Genomic DNA, 19,843 nt, shown 5'->3' on the forward strand with positions numbered 1-19,843 from the left:
CTTTTCCTCCAGCTGTGTCCTCCGTGTCGGAGCGCTGCTGTCCTTGATGAGTGCTGGATGAGGGGCGTTATTTTCTAGGCTAGTTTGGAAGATGTTTGGATTCGAGTTGTTTGGATAAATAAAAATAAACGAGTTTTGGAGGCTCTGACCTCTTGTTCTGCCTGTTGCAACAAAACCTGCGTAACCTCCAAAGTGACCTCGCCTTCACCGGAACAGCAGCGCTTTGTTCTCTCTGCAGAATAATTGTGAAGAATCTGCTGGAGTACGAGCAAACAGCCCGAGCTGACCTTTATCTCACGGTTTTAAATGTGCTCTCTCTGCTCTGTGGAGCTTTAGCAAGTTCCTGTTTGAGCCTGTTGTTCTGTACAAACACGCCAGCAACACTGCGGGCGACGCAATAAAAGACGTGCGAAATGAAAGATGCAACACTTTCTCGACCATGAAATTGTATCTGAGGGAGATGAAGCTAAATTAAACGATCAGGGCAGGAAGCCTTTTAGTGTAATGTGGCTGAGCACGGTGTAATTAACAGGTTTAAGTAGCCGGTTTGGTGAACTGGATGATTCTTAATTTCAGCTAAATTTGCTTTAATGAGCACACATTTCTGTTCTATTTTAAGTCCACTGTGAGGAAATTATAAGGAAAAGCAAACGTGAAGGACAAACGCCTGGAGGAGATGGTTACGCCCGATTGTACGTTTCCCTCTGAATAAAATCCAACCTGCAGCCGGGCGACACCAGAGGACCATCACAGACACCAGCATCAGCCAAGTGCAGCAAATGTGTTGAATTTTATTAAATACTTTGTGTTTTAATCTCCTGCCTGTGTTTGTGCACCATGTATGACGCAGGCGTGTGCATGTGCGTCACTGCTCCTTCCAGCATGGCCGGAGTCACTGTCACGTCAGCCACACAAGGCCAGAAGTTGTCATTTGAATGTGACAGAACTGCGTTTTGGTCTGAGTGTGAGTCTTGGCTGAGTTCGCTAACTGAAGTTTGTAGCTGTGTCCCAAAACGTCGGCTGCATCCTTCGTAGCACCCGGCCTTCGCGGTCTACGTGGGCCGGGTCCTTCAAAGACCGAGAAGGCCGGAAGTGCGAGGCTGTGAAATGTGACGGTCTAGCCTTCTGATCTGCGTCACCGCTGTCTCGGTGGAGTTTAATAAACTCGCCGTCTGGTTTCCGATCGGGTTTCCGATCGGGTTTCCGGTACGGATCGGGTAGTGACTGTCACTACCCGATCCGTACCGGAAACCCGATCGGTACCCCGCATGCGCAAATCTTACGTCACTTCCTCTCTTTGCCAACATTGCGACATTCAATATATTTGAATGATACGGTTAGCGCCCAGTTAGCTCCTAGCATTTCTCAGCAGCTCTGCCTCCTTTTCGACTGCCCGGGACATTTAAACAATGGATAATCCGTATACAAACAAATTCATGCTTTTCTCCTCAACAGAGAGCGTTCCCCGATTGAACAACAGCGCCGTAAAATAAGAAGAATGGCGCCTAATTACAGACTTAATAATATTGATTTAGCAATGTGTCACGTGAAGATTCATCAGCCAAATTAAGTGTTTACTGACAATTGACAGTGATAGCGGACATGATCATCACTATTTCAGTCAATCTTCTCCACACAGACAAGCATAAACACACTCGACTATCACTAAATCACATTTAACACACGTTTGTAATGACGCCAATTCAGTTTACAATAGGGTTCATTCGCTCGGTCAGCAGTGGCAGTATCCTCTTATACTGGGGAGTAAACTGCCATTAAACAAACAGAAGAAGAAGAAAACATCTGCACATGCGCGGTACGGATCGGGTAGACCCGATTTGTACGGTCCGACTTTGCACATGCGCAGTAAGGATCGGGGAGTCCTGATCCGTAACTATCTTTTTATTTTTCGTTTTTGTCTACATTATATTGAAATGCTTCATTATTGCAAACATTTTAAGATATACTTATTATTCTTAACATCTTAACAGATACTCTGACCCAAAACTATCGTAAAACGCTACGACCAGAAGTAGACACATTTCGCGCATGCGGGGTACCGATCGGGTTTCCGGTACGGATCGGGTAGTGACAGTTGCTGTGTCCCAATTCGGGGTATGCACGCTTGAAGTACGCGCACTACGCGCACTACGCGTACTACGTACGGTGCGTACTATAAGTACGGGAAGTGCGGAAGTGAGAGGCTTGTGAAATGGGACGGTATATGCTTCGTCGCGCTGTTCAGGTTGCCTAGCAACCATGATACTAACCGCGAGACACGTTACATACAGCTTTGTTTGACAGAAATGAAGGAGAAAATTGTTTTGTTGGTCAATCATTTTTGTCATGACATCACTTTGATTAGTTGAGTATCTGAGGCTGAGACCACAGGACTGTAAAACATGATTCAAGGGCTTCATTTCTGTACTGAACAGTCATTTAAGATTAGCTAGTAAATAATAATTAGTTAATGTTGTTCATGAGACTAAAGTCATCTCACTGTGGTAATGTAAATATAATATGGCCAATATTATAGTATTGTCAGATTATATATATATATATATATATATATATATATATATATATATATATATATATATATATATCACTGACTTTCAGCTTGTTGTGTTTGTGGATATATGACTGACTTTAATTATCCATAAAATCATCAGATTCTCTGTAAGATTAAGGTCGACTATATGTATATTTAGAAGTAGAGGCTTTAAAACCAAGTTAACACTGTAAGTACAAACATCACTAGTGTCACATAACTTTGCCGACATGTGACCAACAGCAATGTTTTAATGTTCTTCATTATTAAACATTCGCACATGAATAAGTGACGTCATATTCAGTACTTACTTTTGACAGTTCACTTTTCGGCCGCTCCCTTCTGCCGTATTTTGCGGCAAAATTATCCACACCCACCGCCGCGCTATGAATTGTGGGATATATGGGACCACGAAGCGTGCACCGGATCACGCTTGATATTTGGGGAAATCGACGGCGCATTTGGAGTATGCATTTGAAGTACACTTCGAATTGGGACAGCCGTCGTCGCGTGGCGGTGACGTAACCGCACTTAAAATGCGTACTTCAAGCGTGCATACCCCGAATTGGGACACAGCAAGTAACAGACACCTTCAAATTCGGGGAAATGAAGGACGCATTTGTCGGAGTCGACGAATTGGGACAGCCTTCGTCGCCTGGCTGTGACGTAATCGGCCTTCAAATGCGGCCTCCGGAGGATGCAGCCGACGTTTTGGGACACAGCTAACTCATTTTAGCTACAGCTGTAACGCTAGCGTGCTAAGTTAGCCTGGTTGCTAGCACCAGGCTAGGTGAAAGGAATCTGCTGTTGTTTGTTAATGGCACATATTGTGTTGTTTTATCAGAGAAGCAGATACACAACACACACAGCTCATAGTTTTCTGTATTTCTGTGTATTACAGGTATGGAGATATTATGTTCTGCAAATGTGGTTTCTCATGATTTGCTTTTATGCTTTAAGATAAGTCCCAGTATTACCTGCTAAATGTCATCTGCTAATATAATTGCATTGGATTTGATTTAAGGGTTAAATTGTGAATTTTTATTATATTTCAAAGAAACAAAACATTGGATCTTGGCTGTTAAAATGTATTTGTTTGTCTGATTGTTTCATTTTTTGCATTATTTTGTTCATTGGGTGACTTTTTTATTTTCTTTTTAAAATATTTTTAATGATATGTTGTTTTATATTATTTAATTATGCTTTTTGTTGACTTGAGAGCTTGAGTTGATTTTTTTCACAACAGTTAATGCAGTCGGGTCCATTGATCAGTGTTGCTGCTTTACCAGGTGTAACAGTGAAGCTGGAGGATGAACGCTAACTTCTTTCCACTCGATAAAAGTTAACGTGAGGGTTCCTGATGGTTACAGACAAATGCAATCACATGGCAGGATGCTGTAAACGGACCAAACTTCAGCCAGGAGAACAACTGAGATAATCCATCCACAATACGAGGTTAGTCATTCATATACTGCTGCTGGGCTGTAGTTACATCGTAAGGTTTTAAAACTGAGCTTTAAAATGAACAGTGGTGATAAAAACCGAGAGAAGTCGACAGTGATCACTGACTGTTTTTAGGGGCTTGTTGAGATTAAATAGAACAAGATTCAAAGCATTAAAGCATGTTAAAAACACAACAGCCTTAATAAACACAGAGTAGTTTGGACCCAGCAGCAGGGTTCATACATCATAACTTTACAACACACAGCTCCTTCCAGCTTGGCCCGAGGAGAGCTCATGGTTTTCTGTATTTCTATATATTACAGCGATGGACAGTGAAGAACCCACAGACCCAGCGCTGTCTCCTGCCAGAACAACGCATCGACAGGCGTGACGCACACAAACGGGCTACAGAAGCAGTCCAGCTTCAGTCCCTGTCTGCACACGGCTGTCACGTCTCATGTTGTCTCTTCTTCGCTTCACTCCTTCCTGCAGGTGACGTTCATGTGTCCTGCCTGTGTGAACTTATCCATTAAGCGTTCTTTCCTTTTCTGCTGCTCTGCTTTCTAATCTGAATTTTAGGATGTGTGCTTGTTTTAGCTGTTTGGCTGTATTTTAGCTGCCTCAGTCCATTTTCCCACACTGCAGTCACCCAGCTGGGAGTATGTGGCCGATTGTCTCGGGCCTGTTTTGTAGTCAGGACATGGGCATGCAGGAGATCAAAGCCTGGCCCAGAATACATCAGCTGCTGCCCCCCCCACAGCGGCTCAGCGTGGGGCCTTATCTCGGCTGAACAGGGAGAAGTCGTTTCCTCGTCGTGAAGCGCAGCCTGAGCTGTGCAGGAAAATATGAACGTGGAGACGTCTGGCTACTGCATCACCAGGGCAGGAGGTCCAGCATGACATTCACACAGTTTGCTGTATGTGAGCAACATGTGGACAACATGTGGTGTGGATGAGGAAGCAGGCAGATATTCTTATGCAGCCTCCTGGAGAGAAAGATTTAATGTGGATGCACCGAAAGGACGGCGTGTAGAAGGATGATCAGTCAGTTACACCTCTGGGACTTTGATCTGCTCAGTTCAGCTGGTGTAATCACATTCAGCTGCTTTGGTGTTAATGAAATTACCAGCAGGTGCAGTAGAGGAACATCAATGACCCCTGACCCCATCTGACGCCACCAGGTCACACCTCAAACTGTCCAGAGTTCAGCGATGCACTGGTCGAGACCTGGGAGGAGTTTCTGCAATCAAGATTCAAGATTGATGCAGAATAGACGGTCCTGCTGCAGGCGTCTTTGAACGCAGCCCTCTGTAGGTGATCGTTCTCATTTCCATCAAACTACGTGGCATCCTGTCATTCCTGAGTCCACATCAGTGCAGATATCCAGCAGTTTTCTAAGTGTTCTCAATAACTACAATTACAATTGGAGCAGCTGCTACAGTCGTCTTTAACCTGGCTGCAGGTGAAGGAGATGACCCTGAAGCAGCCAGAATGAAAGCATGCTGCAGGCCCGGCTGCAGACAGGTGTGGGCGTACCTGAGACTGCTGAATGAATGAACCAACCTGACTCAGGAGGAAACGCTTCTTATTTCTGAAATAGCTTCGGGGTGTCTGTGATCATCAGCTCGTGAAGTCTGAATCCTTAATTTTCCAACCAGCTCAGCTGACAGTCAGCTGCAGGTGCTGATGATGGTGCAGAGCTGTGAGCGTGCACGCTTTCACCTCCAACACTAACGACACCTTCAGCTGCTGACTCATTTTATTTCACTGTGTAAATAAGAGCAAAGCCACCAGCCGAGTCGAGCTGCTTTCTAATGTTTCTCTCTTGTAAAGAAAATCTCCTTTTAATGCAGCCGAGAAAATTCCCTGCTGACAGCAGCGCTCCGAGCAAGAGCGTTATCAAACTCGCGGCAGCTCGGCCATCTGTCTGTCTGCCTCATCTACGCTTATTTACACAGAACGAGAGGCAGAAGGGATCTGTGCAGCGCTGCAAACCTCCGGGTTTTTGTTCTTCTAAACTCCGCTCAGTCGTCAGCCGCTCCTCAATCCCAGAAACACGTCTCTCGCTCTGAAACTCAGAGCTGATCTGCAAACAGCGAGGACGAGAGGAAGACTGCTGGAGAATAACAGTGAGACGGAGGAGGAAGAGCACAGGAAGGAGATTCAATTCAGTTTTATTTATACAGCATCAAGTAGCACAACAACAGTCGCCTCAAGGAGCTTTATACTGTAAGGTCGACCCAACAATGATATGTGAGCAGCAGGATTTACAGAATTCAAAATCCTGCTCCTCACATACAAGGTCTTAAATAATCAGGCCCCATCTTATCTTAATGACCTTGTAGTACCATATCACCCTATTAGAGCACTTCGCTCTCGCTCTGCAGGCCTACTTGTTGTTCCTAGAGTATTTAAAAGTAGAATGGGAGGGAGAGCCTTCAGTTTTCAGGCCCCTCTTCTGTGGAACCAGCTTCCAGTTTGGATTCAGGAGACAGACACTATCTCTACTTTCAAGATTAGGCTTCAAACTTTCCTTTTTGCTAAAGCATATAGTTAGGGCTGGACCAGGTGACCCTGAATCCTCCCTTAGTTATGCTGCAATAGATGTAGGCTGCCGGGGGATTCCCATGATGCATTGGGTGTTTCTTCTTCACTCACTATGTATTAACAGACCTCTCTGCATTTAATCATATCCGTTATTAATCTCTGTCTCTCTTCCACAGCATGTCTTTATCCTGTCTTCCTTCTCTCACCCCAACCAATCACAGCAGATGGCCCCGCCCCTCCCTGAGCCTGGTTCTGCTGGAGGTTTCTTCCTGTTAAAAGGGAGTTTTTCCTTCCCACTGTCGCCAAGTTCAATTCTTAATTCAGTTCAGTTTTATTTATACAGCACCAAATCACACCAACAGTTGCCTCCAGGTGCTTCATGTTGTAAGGTACAGACCCAATAAAGCTCCAACAATCAGACATTATCAGTGTTGGTGACAGTAGGAAGGAGAAACTCCCTTTTATCAGGAAGAAACCTCCGACTGTGATTCGGGCAAAGAGTTCAATCTTTGTTTCACCAGAGAACTTTATTTCCTTCAGGTAAACTCCAGGTGTGCTGCCTGTTACTGAGTGCACTGTCAGAGGCCATGAGATCATCGGTAAGCTTCACTGAAGCTGTTTCTGATGGGGAGCTGGAAGAATCAGAGCGCTCGGCGCTTTAAGAGGATGTAAGTCTTATTACTCGTATTATTTCTGTCTTCAACTCTGTGAAACAGGATGTAATTCTGTGTGAGCATCACATCTTTTATTGGTTCTTACAGGTTGTACAGGCTCCTCGAATTAACAGATGCTGTCTAACCAAGAGCAAAAATCCGTGATGATGAGCGTGCAGTTAACGGCTGTATCAGAGGACGGTGGGCTCAGCATCCCAGCACAGGCAGTCAGTGTCAGTCTCCTCCTCACCAGGTAAACTGTGAACTCACAGGATCACAGACGCTTTGAACAGAGAGCCGGTGCAGGCTTCCTGTAAACGGGGAGCTAACCAAACAAACTCCTCTGCAGGTCATCAACTCCTTCAAGAATCTTTGAGTCTGACAGTTGGTGTAAGTCGAGGTGCTGATCCTTTTCACACAATCATCGAGATGTAACCAGGTAGAGCAGAAAATATCAAAGACAAGCTGTGAAACAGGAAGTGACCGTCTGCAGAGGAGCGACCCCCCCCCCCCCCAGCCTGATTCTGACAGTCGTTTCTTCCTGTTAAAAGGGAGTTTTTCCTTCTCACTGTCACCAAAGCGCCTTTTCATTGGAGGTCAACTGATTTCCAGCTACAGTCTAAAGGACCTCGAGGTTACTGTCACAGTGAAGTTGTCCCAGAGCTCTGAGCTCCAGTTTCTGTCAGTGTTGTTGGATTTATGATGTTATTGCTAATTAGCAGTTAGCTGTGTGTCAAGACAGAGAGCAGGAAAAACCTCCACAGCCACAGCGGGTAGTGATGTCATAGAATAATAATAATAATGGATTGCATTTATAAAGCGCTTTACAATTCCACTATTCATTCACTCTCACACACTGGTGGAGGCAGCTACAGGTGTAGCCACAGCTGCCCTGGGACAGACTGACCGAGGCGAGGCTGCCATATCACGCCATCGGCCCCTCTGACCAACACCAGGTGAAGTGTCTTGCCCAAGGACACAGCGACCGAGACTGTCCGAGCCGGGGCTCGAACCGTTAACCTTCCGGTTACAAGACGAACTCCCAACTCTTGAGCCACGATGATGATCACAACAAGCTGAAGCTCATTTACATGAAAGTGATAAACTGCAGTGTTTGTTTCCCTTTGTACTCAGCGAATACTTAATTGGCACGTCAGCGAGATGGGGACAGCTTCTTTGTTTGGTTTCAGATGACACCAGTTTAGTTTGGTGCGTCTGTGGAACTTTCCCGTTTTGTTCTCAGATAAAATGTTCAGTCAGACATTTGTCGTCTCTCTTGCTCAGCCGTCACGTGCATGCAGCGGGAGCTGCTCTCTTCTCGTTGCTCTGAATCACCAAAACATCTACAGCTGCCTTTATTCACAAGACATTCAGGCTTTTTGCCTCATCAGCCTTAAACATCACAGCAGCGCTCTGCAGAAAAATGGCCGAGCAGCATAGAAGCTGCATATTCAATCAGGCTTTCATTTCAGTGGTGACTGTCAGTGACTATAAACATAAGCTCCGCCTCCTCTCTTTGTGGGTTAGGACCCTGGAGGAGCTCTTCTTAGTGCAGGTACAAACGCCCAGTTCATGTTTGCTGAGAAGGTGGTCCAACCTCAATCAGACCACCTACAGGTGTAGGCGTGTGAGGTAGATGCCTTTGCGTGGCCAGGCATGCTTTGCATTCTGGGATGCAGCACCGCAGCTGTGCAGGGTGCAGCACCGCAGCTGTGCAGGGTGCAGCACCGCAGCTGTGCAGGGTGCAGCACCGCAGCTGTGCAGGGTGCAGCACCGCAGCTGTGCAGGGTGCAGCACCGCAGCTGTGCAGGGTGCAGCACCGCAGCTGTGCAGGGTGCAGCACCGCAGCTGTGCAGGGTGCAGCACCGCAGCTGTGCAGGGTGCAGCACCGCAGCTGTGCAGGGTGCAGCACCGCAGCTGTGCAGGGTGCAGCACCGCAGCTGTGCAGGGTGCAGCACCGCAGCTGTGCAGGGTGCAGCACCGCAGCTGTGCAGGGTGCAGCACCGCAGCTGTGCAGGGTGCAGCACCGCAGCTGTGCAGGGTGCAGCACCGCAGCTGTGCAGGGTGCAGCACCGCAGCTGTGCAGGGTGCAGCACCGCAGCTGTGCAGGGTGCAGCACCGCAGCTGTGCAGGGTGCAGCACCGCAGCTGTGCAGGGTGCAGCACCGCAGCTGTGCAGGGTGCAGCTGGGCCTGAAACGATGCAGCTTCTATAAGTGCAAAGAAGTGAAGAGCGCTGCTCACACCGATCCCACACTGACTGATTTCAGTCTATTAGAGAAGCTCTGGGGCATTTTTAATTCTTATTAATGAGTCGATTTTATTTATTATTTGATTTATTCTATATTTTATAGAGTGAATGTTTTATTTTATTAAGAAGCCACCACGATGAGTTTCTTTAGGATTAAAAAAGGTTTTATGAAATGAAATGTCGCCTCCTTCGTGGCGCGGTTCTACTCGACGCCGTGATTCGTGCTTTTTGCTGTTTCCACCTTCAGAGCAGTTGGAGGCTGCTGCAGTCGCTCTCGCTGTCAGACATGCCCGTGTCTCGTTGTCGTGGCCCAAATTTGGACGATATGACACGGCTCAGTCCAGAGACTCCTCTGACCGATCAGCAGACTGAACCCTCCCCCGTGGTCTGTGGTGTTGCGTAGTTTCTCAGTGTGAACAGAAACCAGGAACGAGCTGCCGGTTCACAAACTCCTCACCTGACTCAGAGAGTAAAGGAGCTCCAGGTGTGAAACTGCAAACACGATGGCGGCAGCTGCAGTCGTCAGCTGCAACGGGCGGGCTTCATCCAAAGAGCAGCCGGAGGGATGAGGATGAAGACCGGTGCCTAAACCTGCTCTCTGACACGCCGACGCTGTGGTGGATGTAAACGGTGTTCTTGTTTGGATACGAGGAAATCGTCCCTGGAGATGTGACCTTGGTGCTGGCAACTTCCTGACTCTAAGGTCGGGTTGCCCGCCGCTCGTGCTGCTTTCACAGTATTTCACAGTTACGACGCGGCGCTCTCGTCCCTCGGCTCTCATGACACAAACCTCAGAGTCTCTGAGCCAGTTAGCAGCAGACAGCGAGGAGCCCGAGGAGCCTCGAGTCCTTATGTGGCCGAATATTCAGAGGAATCAGAGACACTCTGCAAACAGCTGAGTGCGCATTAGAAAAATAATGCAGCCTTCCAACCGTGCTTCATGTTTGTGATGGCAGAGGCTGGTTGGTGTCATTCTGGGGTTTGTGGGTGTTTGTGGGGGACCGAGCATCCACCACTTTATAGATCGTAACACCAGTACTACAAACAGTCAGCTCAGTGTAACAATGAACATTTTCTTTAGTAAAGAAAACGAAAAAATTGTTTTTCCAACAAACAAAATCAAATATTAACCGAACAAGGACAAATAGCAGGATTTGATATGTAAAAGAAGAAATGTCCTGTCCAGCCACTGAACCATGTTTTTTAAATTTGTTTGAACGTTAAGATGAGATCGGCTTCATTAGTCACTAGAGGTGGGAATCACCACACATCCCACGATACGATATTATTGCATTTTTAAAAATATTTTGCGATATTCAGATTCTGTACATAAAGGTAAACTTTATCAATCATCATTTTCTCTAATATCAAAGTCTCACACTCAGTCTTTCTCTCATTTCAGTTTGATTGTTGACAAACTGAACGGTTTGTATTACAGTCTAGTCCAACTTAACTGAATCAACCATCTGGTACAATTATAGCTATTCTGAACTATGCAGTTTATGAAAACTATGCAGCCCCTTCAGCAACTGAAGAATTTGAAAGTCAATTAAAACAAAATATAATTTTACATTAAATATCGATTTCTGCTGTCCCTGTATCGATACATTATTAGCAAACAAAATATCTTTCTTTTCCCCCTATTAGTCCCACACGTGGGAAATTTGTTTTGTCACAGCAGGAAGTGGACAGTGCAGAAGTTATGAAGCAAAAATTAGAATATAATGAGAATAAATACACAACTGTACAGAATAGAACAAAATAAAATACTATATACAGTAGAATAAAATATACAATAGGATAAAAATAGAACACAAATTCTATATACAAGTAAAAATGATACGATGCCAGAAAAGAGTATCGCACTTGTTGCAAGTGTTGTTGCACATGTGTGTGTTTGATCGATTAAAGCGACGCTGTCACTGGTCAGCATGAATCAGGACAGATGAACCTTTGAGCTAATAAAAACTAGAACAACTAGTTTCTCATATTCATATTTCAGTGTGATGCAACATTTCAACAGGAAAGACTTTTTACAAAAACATCAGTAAGTAGTCTCAAAACTCTAAACTGCAGTCTTTAGATGAATATAACAGGATTATTTCAGGTGTCTTCTGTCTGCAGACTCTGATGATCGCCTTCGTCCTGCCGAGTGCTCTCTGATTGGCTCTCTGACCTGTTCTGCTCATTTCCAGCTTCACATCTCTGTGGTTGGATTAGAGGAACTTTGCTCAGCTGATGAGTGTGCAGTCCTCTTCCTCTTCCTCTTCCTGACTCGTCGGTCGGTTGCTGTCGAGCCTCTGAAGGTGTCTGTAGTTTGTGCAGGTTTTTGTCTTTTGCGTGTATTCGTCACACCTGTTGTCACGGTAACCAGCTGATGGATCGGAGCAGGTTTGGTCACCGCGATTAGCAGGGAAGAAACAAACGCTCGAGCAGCGTAGCGTAACAATCGCTGGAGCGCCGCTTTGGGTGAAAGGCTCAGTCAGGCCGAGGCCGGTGTGATTAATGTCCTCTTTGCAGCTCCGCCTCTTCACACCTGCAGAGCTGCGCGTCAGCGGCGACCACGCAGCCTCTCCGCTTAGAAGTAAAGAGCGATGACGCCCGCTCGGCGCTGCTCCACCGTCAGCTCCTGGATGGATCCGGCTCCTCTTCTGTGTGCAGTCCCATCCATCACGGGCAGCTGGTGGGTGCCCGGGCGACATTGTGTTTATGCAACTTAAAGAGCTTTTCTCTGGCTCGCCACGTTGATGTATGGCCCAGGAGCCCAAAACAGATGATGTGTGCAGAGGGAGGATAGCAGAATGGATGAGGGCGCCAGCGAGCTGGATGCACCTCACCGGGAGAGTCTGTTGATGTTCATGTTAATAACAGCGTGCAGAAACGCAGTGCTGGGGCTGAGGCGGGGTCGGCTGATGCTGTGCTTCTGCTGGAAGATTTAGAGGCTTCTGCAGGGACGGTGAGGCGCTGGCTGGGTTGATGCATGCCGCTTTAATACCGAGTGGGTTTTGCTCACAGTCTTGACGGTTTTGGGGGATGTTGCGATACATTGGAAGTGACAGCAGCAACTGCTGAGGCTGATTGGAAAATTACGGCTCTTTCAGGTTGTATGTAAAACAGGAAGATTGATTGAGTTCTAAATGTTGCTGGTTTGGCTCTAAATCAAGTGTGAAATCTGAAAATGAACATCTGTGAGCGCAGCGAGCGGCGAGACGAGGCAGAAGTGTGGTTTCAGCGAAGCTTACTTCTTACTTCCGACAAGAAAACCTAATTTCTGCTGTTCAATGCTGAACAAATGTAAACGTTTTAAAATGCAAAACGCTGTGTCTGTAATCAAACCTCTGTAACTCTGCTTCACTTCAGCAGCATCAGGTCATGTTCAGATGTTGAGTCGTGGTTCTCTTCAGTTTTTGATCGACTGCAGAATATTTTCAGGGTCATCCCTGCCGAAGCATGTGCCGAATGCCAGCGACGCTGCTTCAGCTCTGCAGCTTTTATTTTTGGGGTTTCTTTGAGCCTTCATGTTGTAGCGTCAGCTCGTCACAGGTCAGGAGCTCCACCTTTTGGCATCTCCCGCAGAGACCGGCTGGTTGGACATGAACTGTCCCATCGGCTCTGCACAAGTTTAAAAGCAGAGACTTTCAGCTGAACCTGGATTTATTTTTAACAGCTAATCAAACACGTATGAAACACGGCTCGGAGTAACAGCAGAGACGGCGTCTCACCACATCCTTCCTGCCTCCAGGTTTGGCCTTTAAACCCTGAAAAGTTTATTTTGGTGTGGATTAGTGTGGCACATGTTCATGTAAACAACAGGAACACACATCTGTGAGATGTCCTCACTAACACAGCTAAACGAGAATGTGTGTTCCTCCAGACACCAGCAAACGACGCTTCGCACGACGTAAATCACGAGGACGTGGTCTGTGGAACATCTCAGAGCTTCCTGGAGTCCACAAACGTTTGCGTGGTGCTTCTTTGCTTTTTCCACCATCCAAAAAACCATAAACTGGTTCCTCTCGCTCTGCAGGCCTCTCGGGTCACAGAGCGCTGCATCAGTTAAAGCTACGCTCTGAGTCTGGGGCCGTCACGATGCTGAACAGGAAGTGTGGTGACGGCTTCCTGTACCCCTCTGCGTGCACGCAGCAGCGGCAGAGACGAAGAGGGCGGCCCTGGGTGGGTGGTGTGCACCCAGACTCCCGTCAGTCACCGTGATTGACTTTTCCTCTTGAAGGACACGAGCGTCTTTCCTTCCTGTGGGAAGCGTTCAGCGTCTAACTCGAGCGTTTAAAAAGACAAAGTGTCAGAGCGCTAATCGACTTCTGAACGAGCCGCTCTCGCTTTCCTTCTGTCGCTCTTCCCAAAATAAAGAGGCAGATACAGTTCTTTGGCAGGCGGGTTAATAACTTGCTTTGCTGTGGACGCCTTAAATTGGTTTCCATTGACACCTGCTATCTCTGAGCCGATAGCGGGGGGGACCTCATCAAGCGCAGACGCCGAGCAATAACGTCCATCCGGCGCCGTGTCAGAGCCGGACTTTTGTTCCGTAGCCGTCACTCGTCAGCGATGCTTCCCGATGATAAATCGCTCATTTCCATTCATGCTGCTTTAATTGCCTCGCCACGGGGTTGGGCTTATCTCGCAGCAGACATTCAAATATTGAAATATTTGTCATTAACGGCCCGTTTTTGTCAGGCAGAGACTCCTGATGTCTGCTGGAGGAGGAAACTCTGAATCAGCAGTTTGTGCTTCAGGTGGGGCTGCCGTCAGCCTCCTGCTGGTGTCATCAGCTGCTCTTTATCTCCTCACACCCGCCCATCACCATCTGTGACACAACGAGCAGTTACCACAGGTAACATAACACAGGTGTGTGTGAATGAGGGGGACACGAGCTGAGGACATGCAGGTGGTCCCAGCAGGGGGTCAATCCTTCTCTGAATGTCTGTGTTTGTAGAGGCTGGAGGTCAGGAGAGGTTTGGAAGCGTGTGACTGGAGGGCGATGATGAAATCAGCAGAGAGAGCTGCTGATTGGACTGAGGCTGAGCACAGGGACGTGATTGGCTGCAGCTTCTATTCTCTCTCTTTTACTTTTTTCCATCGTGATTAAACTGCCGGCTGCTCTGTGCTCCTCTACACGCTGATGAGGAGCTCTTCTTCATGAACTGGCATGAACTGAGCGACAACAGTCTGGATCACATGAATAAGGGTCCTGACCTGCTGCAGTTCCTCTGACATCCAGTAGGGGCAGCAGTGACTCAGCCCTATGTTTCCCTTCATAGTAGGGGCGGGTTTTGATTATCGATTAAATAGATTCTAGCTTGGATAATGTGATATCGATTCATTAAAACCCCGAATCTATTTTTAAATGTAAATTTATTTTTCACTCCAAACGCCAGAATCTCAGGTTAAACCTCACAAATTTCCAACAACCACCAAACAGCTGAAACAGTAAATGAGAGCAGGAACACGGATTCTGCACAAAGACGTAAACACAAAGCACCGACGCATCAGGATCAGTGAGCTGTCGCCCCCGACAACACGGACACGGTCGGGGCTGAAAGCCGACAGCTCGCTGATTCTGATGTTTCGTTGGGTCGGCGCTGTGTGTTTGTCTTCTTTGTGTTTACGTCTTTGTGTTTGATTCTGAAGCTGCAGTTTCATTGCTCTCCAACAATATTGACCGAACCAGCAGCAAGAAAAGATCCAAACTACGCTTCTCATTCTTACTTTTGCTGTTTTCCACGATAAAATCACTTCATGCACAGCTCTCTCTCTCCTCAGAAAAGTTTCCCATCTACAAATCTCTGTGTTCTGCAGTATCATCCATCAGGCTGCTGTTGTTTGCAGCCTGTCGGCCGCTGGTTTTTTCTTACTTCTGACAGAAAGTCTCATTTCTGCTGTTCAATGCTGAACAAACTTAAAGGTTTTAAAATGATGCAAACTGCAAAACGCTGTGTCTGTAATCAAACCTCTGTAACTCTGCTTCACTTCAGCAGCATCAGGTCATGTTCAGGTGTTGAGTCGTTTTCAGGGTCATCTGCTGTAAAATCCCAGACCAGGAAAACCTTCATGTGTTTCTGTTTTATCTTCAGCTACGTCGACACAAAGGCCTCTGCTGTGACGCTCACACCTTTGATAAAGTCTCACAGTGTCAGCTTTCTTTTTATAAAAATATGGATATGTACTGATAACTGATCAGAATTATAATATTTCTGACTGTCTGAGGCAAAATTTCCCCGATTCAAATCGAATCGATTCTAGAAATCAGTGACGACACCCAGCCCTGATTTTATAACTTACCTGTTAAACTATATTAAGGCTTTAAAGTCTGTAAAGTTTTCATTATTAGGGGCGTGGCCTCTCTGACCCACAGGTGGCTGTAGCTGATAGGCTGATCCGGACACAGGGAGCTATATTATATGTATCATATAATAATGCATTGTAATAATAGTGTGAGGTGACAGGTGAGCCTGCCTTTACCTGTGGAAACGACACACTGAGTTACATCAGGTGTGCTTCAGCTGGGCTGTCGGTCGTCCTGCTGCTGATCTTCATCATCTGTGTGTTATGGGTTTAACTGATATGTCAAATAGTTTTTGTGTAACTGCTTGTGTGTGTCTGTGGAGTGAGGTGTACCTGGGACGAGTCGTGCTCAGGTGAGGCGGCAAAAATGATGCAGGATTCGAGCTGTCGCCCAGGGACTAGTTTACTGAACCGTGGCTACCCTTACTTCCTGTTCCCTCCCCCCAAACGCCCCAAAGAGCTCAGCGCTCCGGAGCGTGACAGCGAAGCCGCTCTAAACGATGCTTCGTGGTGCTCGCAGCGGTCCGGGCTGGAAGGGTGATAAACGGCGCTCTTCATTAATGGATGAGCTGCGTCTGTCTCCTCGGGACAGGAAATGAACCCGGCCTCGCTGTCGGGCTCCTCTGACTCGTTAAAGCCGCACGCTTTTTGTTCCAGCTCTAAAACTTTTTGTCTTATTGCAAACCAGCTGCATTTTCCACTGCAGTGGCTCCTGAAGCTGCGTCAGCATGTTTGCTGCTGCGAGGATATCAGTCCTAATACGCCTGCGGTCTCCTCCTTCCTCACAGAAACACTAATTGGTTTGGCGGCGGCTAATCTAATTGGACACCAAAGGTTAGTTATGTGAATCCACACGAAGCCGAGCCCTCCCCACAGCCGCTCTTATCTGCGGCTCAGGCGGGCTGAGGAGGACGTGCGGGGGGAGGCGGCCAAAGTCCCGCTCTATCGTTACTGGCAGGGCTTCAGGGGGAGGGGCTAACTGCAAAGAGACACACGGAGAAGTTTGTTTCACACGGCTCCCTCTCAGATTTTCTTCCTCTTTAAAAACTGGATCAGTATTCCGGCCTTTTCCCGTCGGGACGTGTAAACCACGGAGCGCAGGCTCTCTGAGAGGCTCGGGCTTTAAGCGAACACTTGGAGGATCTCTCTCCACACGAGTGACACTTGCAGTGGATATAATCTCATAAATAACCCGGATGTGCTCTGAGGGGCGTGTGTTCGCTGTGTGTGTGTAAACGCTGTTTCCACACGACAAATAAGACGAAGCGTCTTTCCTGGATTTCCTCGACATGTAAATCACTGAGTGTCTGCGAGTTTGACGCGGCGACCTCTCTGACCACGGGCAGCGCTTCCATTGACCTCCACGTTTGGCTGATGGCCAGGCAGATGCGGTCTTATCGCCGACCTCCTCGACCTCCATCTTTTCTCCACGCAGCAGCTTATCTCCATGTTGGAGATAAAGACATGGAGAGGCCAGGCGAGCGCAGCTTATCTGTGCTGTGCGCTCACCGTCTGCAGACACAGAGCTCCGTTCTCTGGTTGCTTTACTGCACATGTGCACATATACGCGCATGGGGTGTAGCTCAGGTGTTAGCAGGTCATCTACTGATCGGAAGGTTGGTGGTTCGATTCCTGGCTTCCCCTAGTCTACATGCCAAATCCTTGGGTAAGATACTAACCCCAAATTGCTCTCCGATGCATCCATCGAGTGTGAATGTGTGTGAATGTCAGCTATGAAGCACTTAGGAAGATGTGCATGTATGAATGTAGTGCTCAGATGAGTAGAAAAGCGCTTTATAAGAACCAGTCCATTTACCATTTACCATGTGCAGGTGACGCTGCAGCTCACAGGCTGACATCACGTCTTTCGCCGCTCTCAGCCGTCACTGAGAGACCAGCAGGACGGCGTGCGTTGTGCAGCCGCTCAAGCGAGCTGAGCGAGCCCGTTCTCACTCCCGAGGCGTAACATGCCGACGTTTTGTCATGTCCCGCGGCGTTCCTGAGGAACGCAAAAGGAGACCTTCGGCGTTCTTATGGTACGTGGCGGGTTATGGCGAAATCCAGTGCAATGACGCTCCCGCGGTAATAGACGTTCCAGCCCTGTATTCCAGCCCTAACCATAACCTTACTCGTGAACTTAACCAAGACTTTAATGATGTTAAATAGCGTGTTTTGAAGAAAAAGAGCGAACATGTGTAGATTGAGTCCATACGGTTCTCATATTTCCTCATTTTTCCAAGGTCGTCATTTAGGAACGTGGTGGGTAGCCGAAAACGTAATATGTTGACGATTTGTCACCGTAAAATGTTACGCTTTGGGAGTGAGAACGTGTTGGCTGGGCAGGACTTCCTCATAGTGAAGAAACATTCTTATATGGTCGTCTCAAGGAGCGTCTTAAGAGGCAGCCAATCAGAAGCTGGATTTAAGGAAGGGGGAGGGGCCTTTTTTTAGACTAGGAAGTGACGGGCTGTAAGATAAAGAAGGATTATTGTGAACAGTGAATCATGCAAAGCTGCTGTCACACGAGCGTGTTTCAGGGTCGTCATGGATACACAGACGGCGTTTCTACAAAAAATAACCAAATGTTTTATTTCATGTTGATACATTCTTGGACGACACCACAGAATAGTTGCATGAGTGGCCAAATGTAAATCTCTCCCACAACATTGGCACATAAGCAGCAAGGGCAACATGAATATACCAAGTACAAACAGTAGAAAACATACATGCTTCCATTTTTTAAAACGTGTTTTTCTTTTTTAAATATATATTCTCCGTGTGTTTCTCCCGCAGGGAATAAGAAACCGAACAAAGCCGCATTCTGCCGAGCGAGAACGTTTCCGGGGAGCCGAAGAACGTACGATTCGGAGCAGACAGGTGGGATCGACGGTGGCACAGAACTTTTTTTCTGGTTCAACATCAAACATATCAGGCATGCATTGACAACCTCGACATCGACACCTTTAGGTGGTTTTTTTAGTCCATGAAATCAGCAGAGATGCAGCCCGGACCCGAGGAGGCTCCCTCGGGGTAAGGGTCCGCCCCCTCACCCCCACCGCCGCCATCAAACACCTACAAACAGTGTGTGGAGAAGAACACGCATGTTGGGGAGGGAATGTTTCATCAGGTGACCACGAACGGCTTTAAAAACACTTAAACGGTTTTGGCTCCGTGTCACGGCCAGCTGGACGCTCGGATTTCAGACCTGCTGTTTGTCAAAGCCTCTGAAAACGCCGTTTCTCCACAACAACAATAAACCTCGTTAATCTGCTCGTGCGAGTAACCGTCTCCAGGCCGGCGTGACTGAGGGCCAAACAGGAAGCAGAGGGTAAAGGAGGTCGTTCGTTTTTGTTCAGAGCATCAGATCGTCGACATATAAGCGAATAAAAATGGAGCACGACTCTCCAAAAGGCTTCAATCTCTTTTACTCTGTTTGCTGTTTGGATTTCATCCATTTTTTAAACTCTGATTTCCACCATGAAGATTTTTTAATGAGTAAACTGTGATGGGTAAACGTAGCTGGTAAAAGAGGCTGAGGGTGGAGCTGCAGGGACAACACGGACGTAAGCTTGCGACCACACAGCTCAGGTGTGATATTTTTTAATCAGAATGATGTTTATTAAAGTTTATTTCAATGATTGTGTATTTTTGAAACGACCTCTTGTCTTTTCAGGGGGACAATAAAACCATATTTGGTCCCTGATTGATGGGAACAGGCCAAGTCCAAGGCTACGTCCACACGTACACGGGTATTTTTGAAAACGGAGATTTTCCGTTTTCGTTTTAAAAAATAATCCCGTCCACACGTAAAGGCAGAAATGAAGGAAAACGCTGCTAGGAACACGCCAAAGCAGCAGGTGGCGCTATATTCCTAACTGTGTAGAAATGTTGGCCAATCAGAAGTCTAGGCGGGAAGAAGTAAACAAAGCTGGGGCATAGAAGCAGAACCGAGTCGTATGTGTGGAGGGACAGTAACTGTGTGTGTATATGTAAGCATTTAAACACTGCAGAGACAATTAACAGTAACAGTATTGTAGAAATTCATTTCACCGAAACAATAACGTGGCGCACAGTGTGACGTCAAAAACACCTTTGACGCTG

General features: G+C 47.0%; 1 long non-coding RNA gene across 5 annotated transcripts; it reads left to right on the top strand.

Annotated features, from left to right (window-relative positions):
* The first annotated feature begins 1,190 nt into the window (after nt 1-1,190).
* On the top strand, nt 1,191-19,647 carry LOC146517740 (uncharacterized). 5 transcript variants are annotated; one of them, XR_014874316.1, is made up of 5 exons: nt 1,191-4,006; nt 4,318-4,486; nt 7,081-7,208; nt 7,302-7,827; nt 18,536-19,647. It is a non-coding gene; the product is annotated as an uncharacterized LOC146517740 (long non-coding RNA). The 5 variants fall into 5 exon arrangements; XR_014874317.1 differs by having other exon boundaries at nt 7,302-7,446; XR_014874315.1 differs by lacking the exon at nt 18,536-19,647 and having other exon boundaries at nt 7,302-7,446; nt 7,543-8,913.
* Nucleotides 19,648-19,843: the final 196 nt, after the last annotated feature.

This window comes from Neolamprologus multifasciatus, chromosome 5 (genome assembly GCF_963576455.1).
Source record: "Neolamprologus multifasciatus chromosome 5, fNeoMul1.2, whole genome shotgun sequence".
Classification (NCBI taxonomy): Eukaryota; Metazoa; Chordata; class Actinopteri; order Cichliformes; family Cichlidae; genus Neolamprologus; species Neolamprologus multifasciatus.